Source organism: Protopterus annectens, chromosome 4.part0, assembly GCF_019279795.1.
Source record: "Protopterus annectens isolate FY-2018-M chromosome 4.part0, PAN1.0, whole genome shotgun sequence".
Classification (NCBI taxonomy): Eukaryota; Metazoa; Chordata; order Ceratodontiformes; family Protopteridae; genus Protopterus; species Protopterus annectens.
This window is the reverse complement of record NC_056733.1, coordinates 1887851102-1887868291: the sequence shown is the minus strand read 5'-3', so window position 1 is coordinate 1887868291 and position 17190 is coordinate 1887851102. Positions and strand designations below refer to the sequence as shown.

General features: G+C 40.9%; 1 protein-coding gene across 1 annotated transcript in view; it reads left to right on the top strand.

The window, feature by feature from the left end:
- LOC122800063 (rho GTPase-activating protein 7-like) overlaps window positions 1-17190 on the top strand; it is a 988694-nt gene that overhangs the window by 204544 nt on the left and 766960 nt on the right. The gene's annotated exons all lie outside the window — the stretch shown is intronic.

Genomic DNA, 17190 nt, shown 5'->3' with positions numbered 1-17190 from the left:
TCTTTGTAAGGAACCTTTAGGGTCTCTCCAGTTACTGCAGGTGTTAGGAAAGGAATGTTCCAATGGGAACATTGTACTCTATTATTGGCCTGATGAGGGAAGAGTACAGGGGGATTATAACTTCTTTTTTCTGGAGGAAATGCTCTTACTTATGAGATGAGGAATATAAAATGCCCTTCTTACCACTGTGAAGGCATGGTGCTCAAAGTTAAGCTTGCTGTCAGCCTGCGTGCCAGATCTCTCACCGCTGACTGTATGCTTAGGGTTTTGCTATTGATGTTGTAGTTTACAGGAGCATCACCCTTTCCAAAGGGGATGATAATGCATTTTTGCATTAGGTTTAATACCATGACTTTGGCACCAGTCATTAGTCTGCGTAAGACCTTCTTGCAGGATGTTGACATCACTAGGGGTTTCAATGATCACTCATAGTTTGCAGTCATCAACAAACTTTGAAAGACACAGTCCTTTAGTTTTAGCCTGTACTTTGGAGAAGTAGATTCTGACCAGTAGGGGTCTCAGAACAAATCTCTGTGGAACACCAGTGGTTATGGGTTGGGTGGAGAAAGTGGAGTCCCTTATTTTGACCGTATGAGTTCTATCAGTGAGCCAGTTTGTAACCCACCTGACAATATATGGGTTGATACCTAGCTGAGTGAGTTTATCAATGATGCCTGAGTGGGGGATTGCTTCAAAGGCCTTGGCTAAGTCTAGGTAGGCTGTATGCATAGATTTGCCCTCGTCTACAGCTTTGGTGACTGTCTCAAAGAAGTCCACCAAGTTTAACAGGCATGATCTCCCCTTGACATAGCCAAACTGGGTGGGGTCAAATGTTTGGAGATTTCCTATATTTTTTTAATAAGGCCCATGATGATTCGTTCCATGGCCTTGCAGATAAGGCAGGTCAGGATAATGGGTCTATAGTTCCAGGGGTGCGTGGATGCACCCCCTTTGTGCAAATGGATGATGGAAGCTTTTTTCCATTCTGCCGGGATGAAGCCAATGCTTAGGCAGTGATTAAAAAGGATGTTCAATGGTGATGCTAATTCCTGTTTTATTCCATGTAGAACACAGCCCAGGATGTTGTCTGGTCCCATACAGATTGTGTTTTTGGCCTTGGAGAGGGCATTTAAGACCTGCACCCTGGAGATACTAGGTGAGGGACAGGTGTTAGGAATACTTTAGGGTATATGTGGTGGGGACAGGGGAGTGAAGTTTTCACTGAACCTGTCAGCCAGCAGGTTTGCTATATCCACAGCTTCTATATATGTAGTACCATTAACTACAAGTTCAGCACAAATCTGGGCCTTAACTTTGAGGTTACGGATATAACTGAAGAATGCCTTGTGGTTATCCTTAGTTAGGGAAGCTAAGATGGATTCATAGTTAGCTTTGGAGGACTTTACTAGGAGTCATATCTGCTTGTTTAAGTTGAGGAGGGAGTGTTTCTAGTTTTATGACTGTTCCTTCCTACTCTTAGACAGCAGTTTCCTTCTCCTATTGTATAGCCTATTAATGGCAGTTGCCCACCAGGCAGGTTTGTTTTTCCTTGAAGATCTTGCTTAGGTTCTGTCAGGTATGGCAGAGTCAATACAATTGTACAGGTGCTTGTATAAAGCATTGGTGTATAACTCAACATATGTGTCTGTTCCATGTGTCTGTTCCAGGTGTCTGTTCCAGATGTTAAAGGAAGCCAGAAAGCCTGCTACTAGGAAAATCTTATGTGTGTGCTTAAATGGGAACAGAGGGTCCTTTGAAGTTAACATCCATCTAGTCCTGAAATACTGGTCCATCCTACTTCAGGATGGCTTATTATTTGCATCCATTAAGATGCATTTAGAAGCTATCTCTGCTTCTCTGACATTGGATACCCCTCTTTCTTCTTCTCATTTGATAAAATAATTCATAAAAGGAGTATTGCAAATGAGACCCCCTCATAAGCAAATTCCCCCCTTAGCAGGATTTCAACTACATTCTGAAAAAATTGACATTACCAACTTTCAAACCTGCTGCTCAGACTGATCTAAAGTTCTTAACATGTTTTGCTTATTGCTCTGACATCTGCAAAGCAAGTCTCTGAGCTGCTAGCTCTCATGGTAGGAATACCTTACCTGATGTTATACAGGGATAGGGTTGTGTTACACACTACCCCCTCTTTCATGATGAAAGTGGTCTCAGAATTCACCCTCAGTCAGTCTATTAACCTCCCTGTGCTCTTCTCAAAACCTAAGAATAAAGGAGAGAGGATACTTCATGCATTGGATGTGCATTGGCAGCTCAAGTATTACCTTGACACAACAAAACCCTTCAGAAAGACTGAAAGGTTTTTTATTTCCTACACAAAGGCAAATAATGGTCAACCTGTCTCTAAGGAAATCCTTACAATTTAGTTGTCCTCTGGTATTATTTTTTGTTACGTCCACTATGCCAAGGCAAATCCAGGCAAAGTAAAGGTGCATTTCACCAGGGTCTTTTCCTCTTCAGTGGTTATTGGAAAGGACTGGACTCGAGAAGTATTCTAGAGGCACAAGTTGGTCCTCTGTTCATACCTTCATGAAGCACTACAAGCTGGATGCATTTTCTAAATAGACAGCAGGCTTCATCAGGACCATTCTCCAGGAGCTCCTGGGCCCTTATCCTTCCTCCTCCCAGGTTGGGTAAGCTTTGGGAATCTACCCGTATGCCAGTAAAGCAGTGTTTGTTGAACATAGTACAGTTGAGTAAATCATGCTTACCTGTAACAGTAGATGTTCATAGAACACACTGCCTAAGTGGCAGTACCCATCCACCATCCCCTGTTTGGATGTACATAGTTTGGTGTTGGAGGTGCCATTGAATTATGCACAGTGGCCTTTTTTTTGGTGTGTCCATGTGAGGGGGTTCATGGTTTGCAACCCTAGGTATTTGCAAGCTTGCATTTTCATCTTCTTTTCCTTCTGGACCCTAGAAAACTGAAAAGGTCCTGTCTGAGGGTCTAAAAGGCAGACCCTGTAGTTTAGGGTAATTAGTCCACCACACCCACAGCCAGGCAGGAGTAGAAGTTCTGAGCTTTGGCAGACTGCCAGAAGGAGGGCAACAGGGCACTATATGCCAGTAAGACGGTGTGTTCTATGAGCATCTACTGTTACAGGTAAGTAAGACTTACGCAGCTGTGCTTTCTTCCCTCTATTTATTTAAGCAAAACCTGGATCAGTGGATTGGAAATCATAAATTTACTTCTGGTCTGGTGTCTATTTCTCTATTAGAGAGAGAGAGGGAAGCTTGCAAATGCTCAACCATTCATGCCTATGTTTATATATCCGCACAAAACCTAAAGAGCCAATACTTTCTAATATTTCTGGGAAGCATGGCTAGGCTTAAAATGCCCTTTAGGCCCATTAACTTAGTATTCTCCTGTGATCTGGCTCTCAGGACCTTGAGGGATATTATTGAAACAGGAAGCCAGAGTATTACTGTATGTTCTAGGAGGCACTGATCACTACTCTTATTACTATTAATGTTTCCTTAGTGCCTCTTTCCACTGCTGCAGGATACTCTCTCTAAACTGCAATGCCCTGCACTCTCCTATATGTTCCTTAGAGCAAGCCTTTGCTTGGTCAAAGAAAGAAAACATAAAAGAAACATAAATAAATAGCTCACATAGAGGAAAATAACAATTTTTCAGATTTTGCTGTGAACATAAAATGTTTACAGCACAATTTGAAAAATTGTGTTCCTGTGAGGGACAGAACACCAAACAGCCCCTATCAGGGGGCCTTACCCTATATACACCTTCACTAATATAATCAGCTTTGGGGTCACTACACATTAGAGAAGAGGTCATTTCCACTACATTGATCTCTGGCACACTGAATGGACTTTTGTACTCAGCTCAATGTGTAAAACTGTTAATGACAAAGACAAGCTACTATCTAAATATATATAAAGTGACAGATGCAATATACTGCTAACTAAATATATAAAATCATAGGCTAGTATTTAAATAAATAAAGTTAAACAGTACAAGTTAAATAAATCGACAGTTACTGCTTAAATAGCCCTGCAATGATTGTTCAAAACTACATACCTAAAAACATAATTTCCCTATAAAAGCTCTTGAAACTGACAGTCCAAGTATACAACCCCCAAGACAAATACATTTACTCATGTACTGCACAGCCAGTAGTGCTTCCTGTGAAAAAGTTTTTTTTTTCCCCAAGAGGATAAGTCCCACTGCCCCCTCCTCCTTTACTTTTTGCTGTGACTCTGAGATCACTGCACTTCAAAGAAAGATAAATCACTGAAAAGTAAAATATCATGTCTTTATCTGGGAGGCTGCAAGTTCACAGAATTTAGAAACACAGCAGCACAGATCCAGCACTAGCACTGAATCACTAAGCTAAAGCAACTGTAATATAAACAATTTCAAATCAAGCAAATGACTGCAACCATGCCTAACAAAGTAAAACAGACTGTTGCATAATTAAAGTAACCATATGTTACTTAAAGTGGCATAAGTTAATTAAATAATGTGACATGTATTACTTAAATAAAATGACAGAGTACAGCCTACATTAATAAACTATCACCTAAATAAAATAATTATTGCCTATAGTGACTGCTACAATCTGAAGTGTCAGATAATATGAAAATAAATAATGTAGCAGATGCTACTTGAAGATAAAGTGACAGAAGCCAGGCTCTGTTGCAAAGAGAGTTGCAGCCCTGACAATAACCCAGACAACCTATGTTTGACTAGTAACACAGCTGCTGGAGGGGCTGGACAGGACAGGCCGGGCTTGAATGGCTGATGCCTGCTCTCCTATCTTGTAGGGTGAGAGGTGGCTAGGGCCCTACATTACCACCCTCTACCTGTGGCTGGGCATTCAATGGTTCATAGGTTCATAGGTGTTTACTAGGCTAATGACCACAAGGTCCTTTTTAAGCCTAGCCATTCATCCCAAATCTCTGACAAGTTCTAATACCCTTGATAAGTGTAAGAAGGAGCTTGGGAGATGAAACATTTACAAGCTAGAGCCTGGGAGATGAGCCATTTACAGATTTCCTGTGTCCATTAAAGATGGAGGTGCCAAACCAGGGATGAATTTCCTGTTCCCCATCCAATTGTCCAAGTTGCAATTGCATTGGGTTAAGGAGGAACTCTGCTTCACATGAACAGACAGCCTGTTCCAGAGATGGGGTAATCCCTAGGATACATATTTGTCTCTTCAGCAGGTCTTATTTATATCACAGGCAAGGTTTAAGTCATTAGAATGGGTAATTCTGGTGCTGTATTTTTGCGGATATACAAGAGATCCATCAGAGTGGGGTTTTACAATGCCCTGTATGTCAGGCATAGATCTCCCCTCAAAAGCCTGTAGGAGACAGAATACAGGGATAGAGCCTTAAGGTGGTCTGCATAGGACATTTTACTTAAGCCCTGTATTCTTTTAGTGAGGAACCTCTGTTGACATTCCAGTTGTTGGATATGCCTGGTTAGGTACATATCAAAGGGGCATTGTACTCAGTGATAGGTCTGATGAATGCCATATAGAATGATTTCCTCACTACTGTAGACACATGATGGTCAAAGGCTAGGTTACTATCTATATGTGTCCCTAAGTCCCTGACTACTGGGTCAACTCTAAGGGGTGTGTTGTCAATATGATAGTTACCAGGGGTGAAAGACTTCCCAAAGGATACTATTATGCATTTCTTGGCATTTAGTTTTAGTCCATGGCTCTGACACCAGTTGTTTGTCTGTGTCAGCCCCTCCTGGAGAACATTTGTGTCAGTGTGGGATTCAATGACAGTTCCTAATTTGCAATCATCTGCAAATTTACTCAGCCAGAGACCACTGACATTGGCCTTGACTTCAGAGAAGTAAATGCCAAAAAGGAGCAGTCCCAGGACTGATTCCTGAGGGACTCTACTTGTGACTGACCTCTTTGTAGAGGTGGACTCCCCAATAATAAGTTCCTGGGTCCTGTCTGTGAGCCAGTTGGCTATCTACCGGGTGACATACGAGTTTGTACCTAACCTCTTGATTTTGTCAACAGTGCCTGAGTGGGTTATTGTGTCAAAGGGTCTATATCAGAACATCAAAGTTTTAAAACTTTGAATGTTCTAATATCAACCCCTATTCAGCAAACGCTAAAAATAGCGAAGCTGCAGAAGACTGAACTCTTTCCTAGGGAAAGAATTCAGTTGGCCGATTCTGTGGCTTCGCTATTTTCAGCGCTGTGGTGGAAAGTTATGGGTTGGGTTCAGGTAAGTGTGAGATTGTGTGGACGTTAGGGTTAGGGGTGGGTTAAGTGAGTTAGGGTTAGGGCCTGGGTCAGGTGAGTGTGCGATAGTGACAGACTTTTGGGTTAGGGGCAGGTTAAGTGAATTAGGGTTAGGGCGTGGATTAGGTGAGTGTGTGATAGTGACAGACCTTAGGGTTAGGGTTTGGGTTAAGTAAGTGGATAGATAGTGTATGTACAGTTTAGTGTAGGGTTAGATGTAGGATTTTAAGTGTATGTGTGTGGATTGCTGTTTTTTTGGTGTGCTTGTGTTGTGTGTATGTGTTTCGGAATAGCAAATCTTTTCCATGGGAAAAAAATTTGCAGTTCTGAATGTTCGATATTTTGTGGTTTAGATATTTTAGGTTTGATGTAATAACGTTCGCCATTTTCATCTTTCGATAGCGTGATATAAATGCATGTCAAATGCCTTGGCCAGGTCAAGGTAGGCAGTGTGAACCATTTTGCCCTCATCCATTGCTTTGGTGACCTTCTCAGAGTAGTCCACCAGGATGAGTAGACATGATTTGCCCTTGACAAAACCAAACTGGGTTGGGTTCAGTTTCTGGCAGTTTACTATATCACTATTGATCATTTCTATGATAATTCTTTCCATGGTTTTACATATAAGACTAGTGAGATATATGGGTCTGTAGTTTCCAGGTTCTGTAGATGGCCCACCTTTGTGCAGAGGGATGACTGTTGCTGTTCTTCATTCATAAGGCCTGAAGCCTGTTTGGAGGCTATAGTTAAATAGTAATTACAAAGGCCCTGATAGGTCATGTTTCAAACTATTTAGAAAGCATCTTGAGATATTGTCTGGGCCTAGTGATTCAGTGTTCTTGGCCTCAGAAAGAGCATTAAGGATCATTAAAATATGTCTCTAGGTGATTCGGTCATGTTGACTAATATCACCAAAAATGGGCATGGGTAGTTACCGGTGATAAGTGGGTTGAGGACCCGGCCTAATCTGACCCACGCCAAGGACCCATGCTAATGGTAGGAGGGATATATGTGCCCCTATTGGTCAGTGTGTGCCCGCCATAAATCCCAGCAGCCCTGGGTCAATAAGCTACTGGCTGGTGGGTATCTAGTTGCCCAGCCTGGGGTTAACTGGAATAGCTCTGTTGAGTGAAAGCTGGACGTAAAATCAACCAACCTGCCAAACATGAACTGAGAATTGCTATGCTTAATGGAGGTTCACTGACAAGACGCAGCTTGGAAGTGGATGACATGATGATACGGAGGGGGCTGGACATCCTATGTATCCAAGAGATGAGATGGAAGAGCAGTGCAGCAAAGCCACTTTGCTTGGGATCCAGAGTCTACTACTCAGGTGGAGGGCAGGCTAGAAATGGTGTAGGAATTGTGGTGAGAGAGGCTTCAGAAGGCAGTAAGAGATATCATCAGAATTAATGACAGACTCATGGCAGTCAGACTCCAGTGTAATGATAGGGCAGTATTCATAATCTCAGCCTATGCCCCATAGCAGGGTTGTGATAGTGAGAAAAAGAGTCCATTCAGACAGCAGTTGCAGGACCTACTAGATAAAGCAAGAGAACATGAATTGGTATTGATAATGGGTGACTTGAATGCACATATCGGGACAGACAGAGCAGGATATGATGACTGCCTGGGTCCACATGGGTGGGGCAACAGGAATAAAGAAGGAGAAGCCATTCTAGACTTCTGTCTGGCAAATGGCTTGATAGTAGCCAACACATGGTTCAGAAAGAGGGACAGTCACAAGAACACATACAAGAGTAGTCAACATGCAACTCAGGTAGACTTCCTTCTAGTAGGGAAAAGGCACTGGGCAGAATCCATGATTGCAAAGTCATCCCCAGTGAAACAGTTGGCCCACAGCATAAACCACTAGTTGCCACAATCAGCTCCAAGCAGTGGTCAGAGAAGGCTCTAAGGTCAACAGAGACCAGGCTGAAGACTTGGAAGTTGACTGGAGAGAAAGTACAACAGTTCAAGGAATTACTCAGAGGTCTAGCACCCCAAGAAGAGGAGGAAATAGGTGGAATTGAAGAAGAATGGCAGCACCTAAAAACAGCATGTGTGAGGACTACAGAAAATATAGGTGGCTGAGCCAGGTATGGAAATAAGGTACATAAGGAAAGCTGGTGGTGGAATGCAGAAGTCCAGGAAGTCATTAAAAGAAAAAAAGGAGTGCAGGAAAAAGTGGGAGACAGATAAGACTGACCAGGCTAGGAAGGACTACTGGTTGGCTAACAAAGAAGCTAAGAAAGAAGTTGCAATAGCAAAGAATAGGGCATCAGGGGCACTGTACCAGCTTCTGGAAGGTGACTCAGTAAGGGGCACAAAGAAACTATATCAGGTTGCAAGGCAAAGACAGAAAGATAAAGAAGATAGTCAGACAGCCTTCATAAGGGATGCCAGCAACAACCTGCTCACCAGCCCAGAGGACATCAAAGGCAGATGGAAGGAGTATTTCCCGCAGTTTCTGAATGAAGAAAATCCCACAGAAGCTGTACTGCCCCAGAAACAGCCTATGATGAGAGAAGAAGAGGAGCCCACCCTAGAAGAAGTAAGAACAGCATTAAAGAAAATGAAGTCAGGGAAAGCAGCAGGCTCAGATGAGGTCACAGCAGATATGATAAAGATGCTGGGTGAGATAGGGGAGAAATGGCTCCTGAGGGTACTAATAGCAGTATGGAGAGAAAGGTGTATCCTAGATGACTGGAGAATAAGCATAGTTGTGTCAGTGTACAAGAACAAAGGGGACATGCACAACTGTGGGCAGTACAGAGGCATCAAACTCCTATAACATTGCATGAAAGTTCTGGAGATGGTGATTGATAAAAGGAAACACAGTGTAGTTGAAGTTAAGATGGAAGATGAGCAGTTTGGATTCAGATCAGGATGCAGCACAATTGACCCGATGTTTGCATTGAGACAGATACTTGAGAAGAAGCTAAAGATGAGGAGAGAATCCAACTGGGCATTCCTAGACTTGGAGAGAGCATATGACAAGGTCCCAAGAAAGCTGATCTGGGCAGTACTACGGTGGTTTGAAGTCCCAGAAACATTGGTAGAATTAGTGCAGGCTATGTACAAGGACCCAATGACTCAAGTACGAACAGTGTTCGGCCTCACAGAGGGGTTCCCAGTGAGAGTAGGTGTACATCAGGGTTCAGCTCTGAGCCCACTGCTGTTCATACTGATGATGGACTACATTAGCAAACACGTTGGAGGGGACGGATCAACAAAGCTGCTGTATGCAGATGATGTGGCAGTACAGGCAGACTCTGATCTAGAACTTCATCAAAAGATAGGAGAATGGAATGCAAATCTGAAGGCACATGGGATGAAACTAATCACAGATAAGACAGCGGTAATGGCAGCAAATTGGGGAAATCAGAAGAAGCTGAGAATAGAGATAGAAGGGAAGATAGTGGAACAGGTAAACAGCTTCAAGTATCTGGGAGGAGTAGTTGAGGAGATGGGTAGTCTGAATGAAGAGGTCAAAGTTAGAATCAGAGGGGCTGCAGCCAACTGGCATAGAGTATCAGGTGTAGTCTATGACAGAAGAATGCCAAAGAAGCTGAAAAGTAAGGTGTATATAGACAGTGGTGTGACCAGTACTACTGTATGGTACAGAAACCTGGGCAGTAAAGGCAGAACAGTTGAAGAAACCAGAGGTGATGGAAATGAAGTGCCTGAGAAAGGTGGTAGGATGCACACTGTGGGACATACGAAGAAATGAGAAATTAAGGGCAGAAGCCAAAGTAGCTCCAATTACAGAAAAGATCAAAGAGAACAGATTTCGGTGGTTTGGACACATGTAGAAAAGCAGAAGACAATCTGTTGAGGAAGATTTGGCACAGACAGGAAGAAGGCAAGAGGAAGCGAGGACATCCAGCAAAGAGGTGGATGGACTGTGTGAAAGAAGATCTGTGACAGTCAAGCATGAGTGTTGAAGAAGGCAGGATTGTGGCACTAAATCGAGAGGGTTGGCAACAGGTAACACAATTCCCTAACCCCATGTTGAAAAATGGGAAAAAGGGGGCTGATGATGATGATGACCTGTTCCCTATTGATAGCAGGTGAATTATATTTGATGGTATTTCCTGAGGGAAGGTTGAAGGGGAGAGAGGGGTAAAGTTGGAATTAAATTTATCAGAAGGTTACGGACATAGCTAAAGAATGCCTTGTGGTTGTCCTTGGCCTGGAAGGCCAAAGTCACCTCAAATTTGGCTTTGGTAGACTTTATTTGTCCTCTGAAATGTTTGTTTAGTTTGATGAGAGTGCTTTTATCCTGCTGGGTGCTACACCTCCTAATTTTTGCCATGATTTTCTTCCTTCTGTTATACAGCCTATTGATTTTGTGATTCTACCAGGGTGGCTTGATTTTTGAGTTAGTTCTGTACTTCTTCCTGGTGGGGGCAACTGCCTCTATGCCACCATTAACATGCTTGTACAGGGTTTCTGTGAACAGTTCTGCATAGGCAGCAGTGTTCTCAGGATTTGTGGGGGCTTGAAATTTTGCCAGGTTATCACTTAATTGGAGGTTAGCCTTAGAGCAGTTCCTGAATATTCCAGGTTTAGGTGGGGCCACAGGTTTTATTTTTACTTCAAAGAAGACCATTTTCTGGTCTTACCAGGGAAGACATCCCAGTAGGGGGTGTGCAGCAGTCTCCCATATTAGTGAGGACCAGATCCCGTATGGCTGCATCCCTGGTTGGTGTATTGACTATCTGGTTCAGGGAGTTTGTGCTTACAAAATCCAGGAATCTCTGTGCCTGTACATTTGGTGTCATATAGTATTGCCAGTTAATAGTGGGGTAATTAAAGTCGCCCATGAATATGGTATTGGGTTGGATGGTTAGTGTTTCTAATAAGTTTAAATACATGGTATGGGTTTCCTGGTGGAAAAAGCTGGGCAGATTTACTCTGATACAGCAGTGTGAGTATCTCTGAGTTATGGAAGTAGGCAAGTGTTGGAGTACACTTCACTCTCCCTGGCCAGGCAGTCACTGTGAGTTTTCAAGCCGCTTCCTGGGAAGACGTTAAGTGGGATGGAGCAGGGGCCCCCATCGGATCAGCATCTGGAATGTTCACTAACACCTAAATCTCACCTTCTAGAGAAAAGAATGGGATGAGAGGGCTCACCCATACAGGAGCAAATGGACTGTACTGCTTGTACTCAGTCCATGGATGCCTATCTGGCTCTGATTCCTTGAGAAAGCAAGTGAGTCTCTGGGGCATGGAAAGTGGCACCCTTGGTCATGCTCTGTAGAGCACAGAAATATAAAGTGACAGAGCACCACCAAAGTAAAATAACAGACTATCACGTAATAAATAAAATAACAGACTGCCACCAGAATAATAACAGACTAGTACCTAAATAAGTAAAGTGACAGAGCACCACCAAAGTAAAATAGCCGACTATCACGTAATAAATAAAATAACAGACTGCCACCAGAATAATAACAGACTAGTACCTAAATAAGTAAAGTGACAGAGCACCACCAAAGTAAAATAACAGACTATCACGTAATAAATAAAATAACAGACTGCCACCAGAATAATAACAGACTAGTACCTAAATAAGTAAAGTGACAGAGCACCACCAAAGTAAAATGGCAGCTGCTACCTAAAACTAATATTAAAAAATGAAGTAGCAGACACTACCTAACTAACAAACGGACTAAATAATGACGTGACAAACATTACCTAATAAAGTGAAAGATGATACCTAAATAAATAAAGTGAAAGACCCTACCTAAATAAAGTAATATACAGCTACCTATACAAAGTAAGTGCCAGACACTACCATAATCATAAAGTGACAGATTACTACCTAAATAATAGAGTAACGCACACTTTCTAAATCATAAAGTAGCAGGTGCTACTCATATAAATAAAGTAACAGATAACTACCCAAATAATAACTTCTCAGTCACTAACTTAATAATAAAATGACATAGACCAAAATAATATAACAGACTATTACCTAAATAAATAAAATAACAGAGTGCCACAAACATAAAAGCAGACTTCTACCTAAATATGTAAGGTGACATGACACTAGCAAAGCAAAATGGTAGATATTACCTAAAAGTAATACCTAAATATTAAAGTTACAGACACTCCCTAACTAGTAAAATGACTAAATAATAAAATATCACACAGTACCTATATAATAAAGCAAACTACTACCTAATTAAATATTGGGAAAGGCATTGCCAAAATAATAAAGTAACAGGGGTTCCCTTCAGAATCTCAAACTAGTGAAATTTCAGTAGCCTGAGACCAGAAAGGTGAAAGTGCGGAATACTAAAACCCCAGAAGCGTGAAATTCAAAATCCCAAAGTTTGGAGATTTTGAATTAGCAGTTCTGGTGTTGTGGTATGTAAGTGGATGGTTGGAGATGTAGGTAAGTGTTTGTGTTGTACAGGTTTTGGGTAGGGGCTTTAGTGTATGTCTGTGTGTTTTGTTAGTGTGATGTGTGTGTGCGAAGGGAATGTAGCTTGTGTAGTGGTGTTTTTGTGTGTTTGTCTGTGTAGTGCGACCTCGGAGTTAGTATATTTAAGTGAGTGGTGTGGGAAGGGCATGCCCCCCTGCTTATATGTAGGGTAGGTATTTGTGTTTGTGTATGTGTAGGGAGGTGTATGTTTGTGTCTCTGTGTGGGGTACGTTTAGTATAGAAGTCGCGATTTTAAATTTCACGCTTCTGAGGTTTCGACTTTATGGATTTTTGGCTTCATGGTCAGTATTTTGAGATTATGAAGTGAATCCAGTAACAGGCACTGCCATAATAATAAAGTAACATAGTACTACTTAAATAATAATGTAACAGGCACAAAACAAATAAATGAAGTAATAGATATCTACCAAAATTAATATGTGTCAGATACTACCTTAGCAATAATGAAGTGACAGACACTACCTAAATAATAAAGTAACAGATAACTACAACAATTAATGAAGTATCAGACACTACTTTATTATTAAAGTGACTAAATTGTGAAGTGACAGACACAACATAAATAATAATGGAAAACGCTAATTAAATTATAAAGTGACAAACACTACCTAAATAATCATGTAACATGCTACTACCTGAATAAATAAAATGAAAGACACTATTCAAATAATAAACTAGCATACTATCATTTGTATAAATAAAATGGCAAACACTAGCTAGGTAAATAAAGTAACACACACTACCTTAATAATAAATTAACATATTTCTGCCTATATAAATAAAGTGACAGACATCACCTAAACAACAGAGTAAAAGGCATTACATAAATAAACAAGTAATACATAAATGCTTAAATAAAGTAGTGTGCATTATCTAGCTAATAAAGTGACAGACACTACCTAAATAAGAAAGTAACAGGCACTAATAATGTGACAGACAGTATCAAAATAATAAAGTAGCAGGGAATACATAAATAAATAAAGCACTGATAACTATCTAAATAATAAAGTGACAGAGAGTACCTAAATAATACAGTAACAGGCATTACATTAATAAAGTAACAGATAACTAAATGATAGATGCAAACAGAAAATTTACCCCAGGACTGCGCCCTCCACTACTAATAGACAAAGGCAGCTTCTAAATGCTTTATCTCATGCATGGGTCCCCTCAAATTATCTCTAGTATGATCCCAGTTAATCTCATTTGGGGAAATATATAATTATCAACCATGGGATGGGTAAGGCCCAGTGATGGGAGTAATATATTACAATATGTAATATATTACTGTAACCTAGTAACTTAAATGTGAGTTACCTTTGAGTTACTTTTGTTTAAACCACTGGTTCTCAACGTGGGCGATATTGCCCCCTAAGGAGTGATAGAAAAGTTCCGGGGGCCCTGGATAGTATGGATAGTAATCAGATGTTAGGAGATAATAGAGACTTTGAAGGGGAAATTTAGATAAAAAAATTACAACATAATGTTGGCACAACTCATAGTACCTTGCATTCATAACATACCTCTCAACGGTACCAAATTCCTTGGCAAAATAGTTCACACTGCCTACTTTGACCTGGCCAAGGCATTTGACACAATACCCCACTCAGGCATTGTTGACAAACTCAAGATGTTAGGTACAAACCTGTATGTCTCTTGGTGGATAGCTGTCAAAGGAAAAATATACTTTAAAAATGATCAAAACACGGTAGGTTCAGGTTAAGGCACTTTAATCTTGCAGCAAGGAGACAAAAACGTGCTAATACAGAGTTTGTCTAACCAGAAACAGGAAATGCATTCATTTTTATAGGTTATCAAATTAATCCTGTCCTACCATGCTGACGTAACAGATTACCACCTTTTCATCATCATCTGCTGACCATCTTTCCCATGAATTTCTGCTGATTTAAACAATTTTTGTGTGAAACTTCCTGAGGAAAACAACATGGCCTTGGTTACTTTCAGTTAGATACTTATGTTACATTCAAGATACTACGGCTAATTCAAGCACAATGCTAGCAGTTCATTTCTCTAATAATCCTTTGTCTACCTTATCTCTAAACTACTGCAGCTGCAGAGGTTCCCATCCCCTGAACAAGGCTGTTTGTCTAGAATCATTACATTTATAATGTAGAGTATTGTTCATTCATATGCTTCTGACCTAGCAGATAAACACCTGCTTCTCAAGTACATTTCCACAAGGCATAAACAAGAATATTGCTGTGCTAGCAGTTACTAGGTCAAAGGGCAACTTGCAAGTTTCAGTAAGCATGCTGCAGTTTTAGAAAAGCATCTTTTTTCAGTCTCATATGAAACTCAATTTGTATATAACACAGTGCATGAAAAATAGAATGAAAAGCATATTAAAAACACTTGATTATTAATTTGGCATTAAGCATACACACATTAATACATATTTTTCTAACAATAGCCAACTGGCAGACAAATAGAACCTAGGAAGTTAGAACTGGGGAGTCCACCTCTACAAAGTGGCCAGTCAAAAGTGGAGTCCCTCAGGGATCAGTCCTTGGACGGCTCCTTTTTGGAATTTACTTCTCAGAAGTCAAGGCCAATGTCAGTGGTCTCTGGCTGACTAAATCTGCAGATGATGCAAATTAGGAACTGTCATTGAATCTCACACTGACACAAATATTCTCCAGGAGGTGCTGACACAGACAAACAACTGGTGTCAGAGTTATGGACTAAAACTAAATGCCAAGAAATGCATAATAGTATCCTTTGCGAAGTCATCCATCCCTGGTAATTATCATATTGACAACACACCCCTTAGAGATGTCCCAGTTGTCAGGGACGTAGGGACACACATAGATAGTAATCTAGCCTTTGATCATCACGTGTCTACAGTGGTGAGGAAATCATTCTATGTTGTGCAAGTTATAAACAAAGGTATGGCATCTAAATCCAAGGAAGACTTTGTTCCACTGTATTTGGCATTCATCAGACCTATCATGGAGTACAGTTCCCCTTTTAGTATGTACCTAACCAGCCATATACAGCAAGTGGAACATACACAGAGGTTCCTCACTAAAAGAATACAGGGGGTAAGTAATATGTCCTATGCAGACCGCCTCAAGGCCCTATCCATGTATTCTGTCTCCTACAGGGTTTTGAGGGGAGATGTATGCCTGGCATACAGGGCATTGTCAGACCCCACTCTGATAGATCTCCTGCTTATCTATAAAACAAACAGCACCAGAATTATCTGTTCTAAAGACTTAAACCTTGCCTGTGATATAATAGGACCTGCTGGAGAGATAGGTATGCATCCCAAAGACTACCCCGTCTATGGAGCAGGCTCCCCATCCATGTGAAGCAGAGTTCCTCCCTAATCCAATTCAAGTACAACTTGGACAATTGGCTGGGAAACTGGAAATTCATCCCTGGTTTAGCACCTATGTCTCTGATGCAAACAGGTAACCTGTAAATGGTTCGTCTCCCAGGCCCATGCTTACACTTATCAAGGGTATCAGAAGTAAGAGATTTGGGATGCATGGCTAAGCTTAAAAAGGCCCTTGTGGTCATTAGCTTAGTAAACACCTATGAACCTGTTTCTTGGTTTAGGGCTCAAAATAATAGGGTGTCACAAATTCCTGATTAGCCCCATTAAATCCTGATTTTGGCATGCAGACAAGAGCACCAGAACCATTCAACTTTTAAGAGGTTTCAGTTAAAAAAAAAACACCCCATGATGGCAGAAACTTCTCCTTTAAGGAGGACCATTTGCTACTCCTTACTGACTACAGGAACAATTGCCGATGTCATTGATTTCATGACCCACATGTGGATAATGCCGGAGGAGGGGGTACAAGGATTCAGATTCAGGCATCTATTATTCTAATTCACTTACAGATTTTGTGTCAGTATGCATTTTGAACAATAAGATTTACTGAATTGTTGAAATCCTCAACAATTTAACAGAAAATCAAGCATTTACCAGAGGCAGGGCAAAAAACAAAGGCAAAATCAGGAATAATTGGTAGGTACGATCACATATTATCCTGCTGTTTGTAAGGTGGACTTCATGTTAGTGAGTTTGTGTTTCAAATGTTTCCCCAATTTAAAAAAAAATGCACTTTAAGAGCCAGTAGCCCATAGAACTCGGACACCGATCAGCATCTCAGCACGAAAATTTTAAACACAGCCATTAGCCAAACATAATGTGTGGAGGAGGGCAATGGTGTGAAACCAGGAAGAAATTTTCAATAGGGTGCTTATAAACTTAGAACGGCTTTAGAATGACACATTTTGCGTTAGTGTGCATTTTCTGAAGGATATCAAGAATTAAAACATTTTCGAGAAACAGAAATACACTACAGTCAACTAATAATGATAATAATTAGAGCTGTACTTGACTGATGCAATGATAGAATCCTGCACAAATGTGGTGTTGTGTTAAAATAACATAAATGCAGCTCGTACAGGTTTTACAAACTAACAGAGCCACGC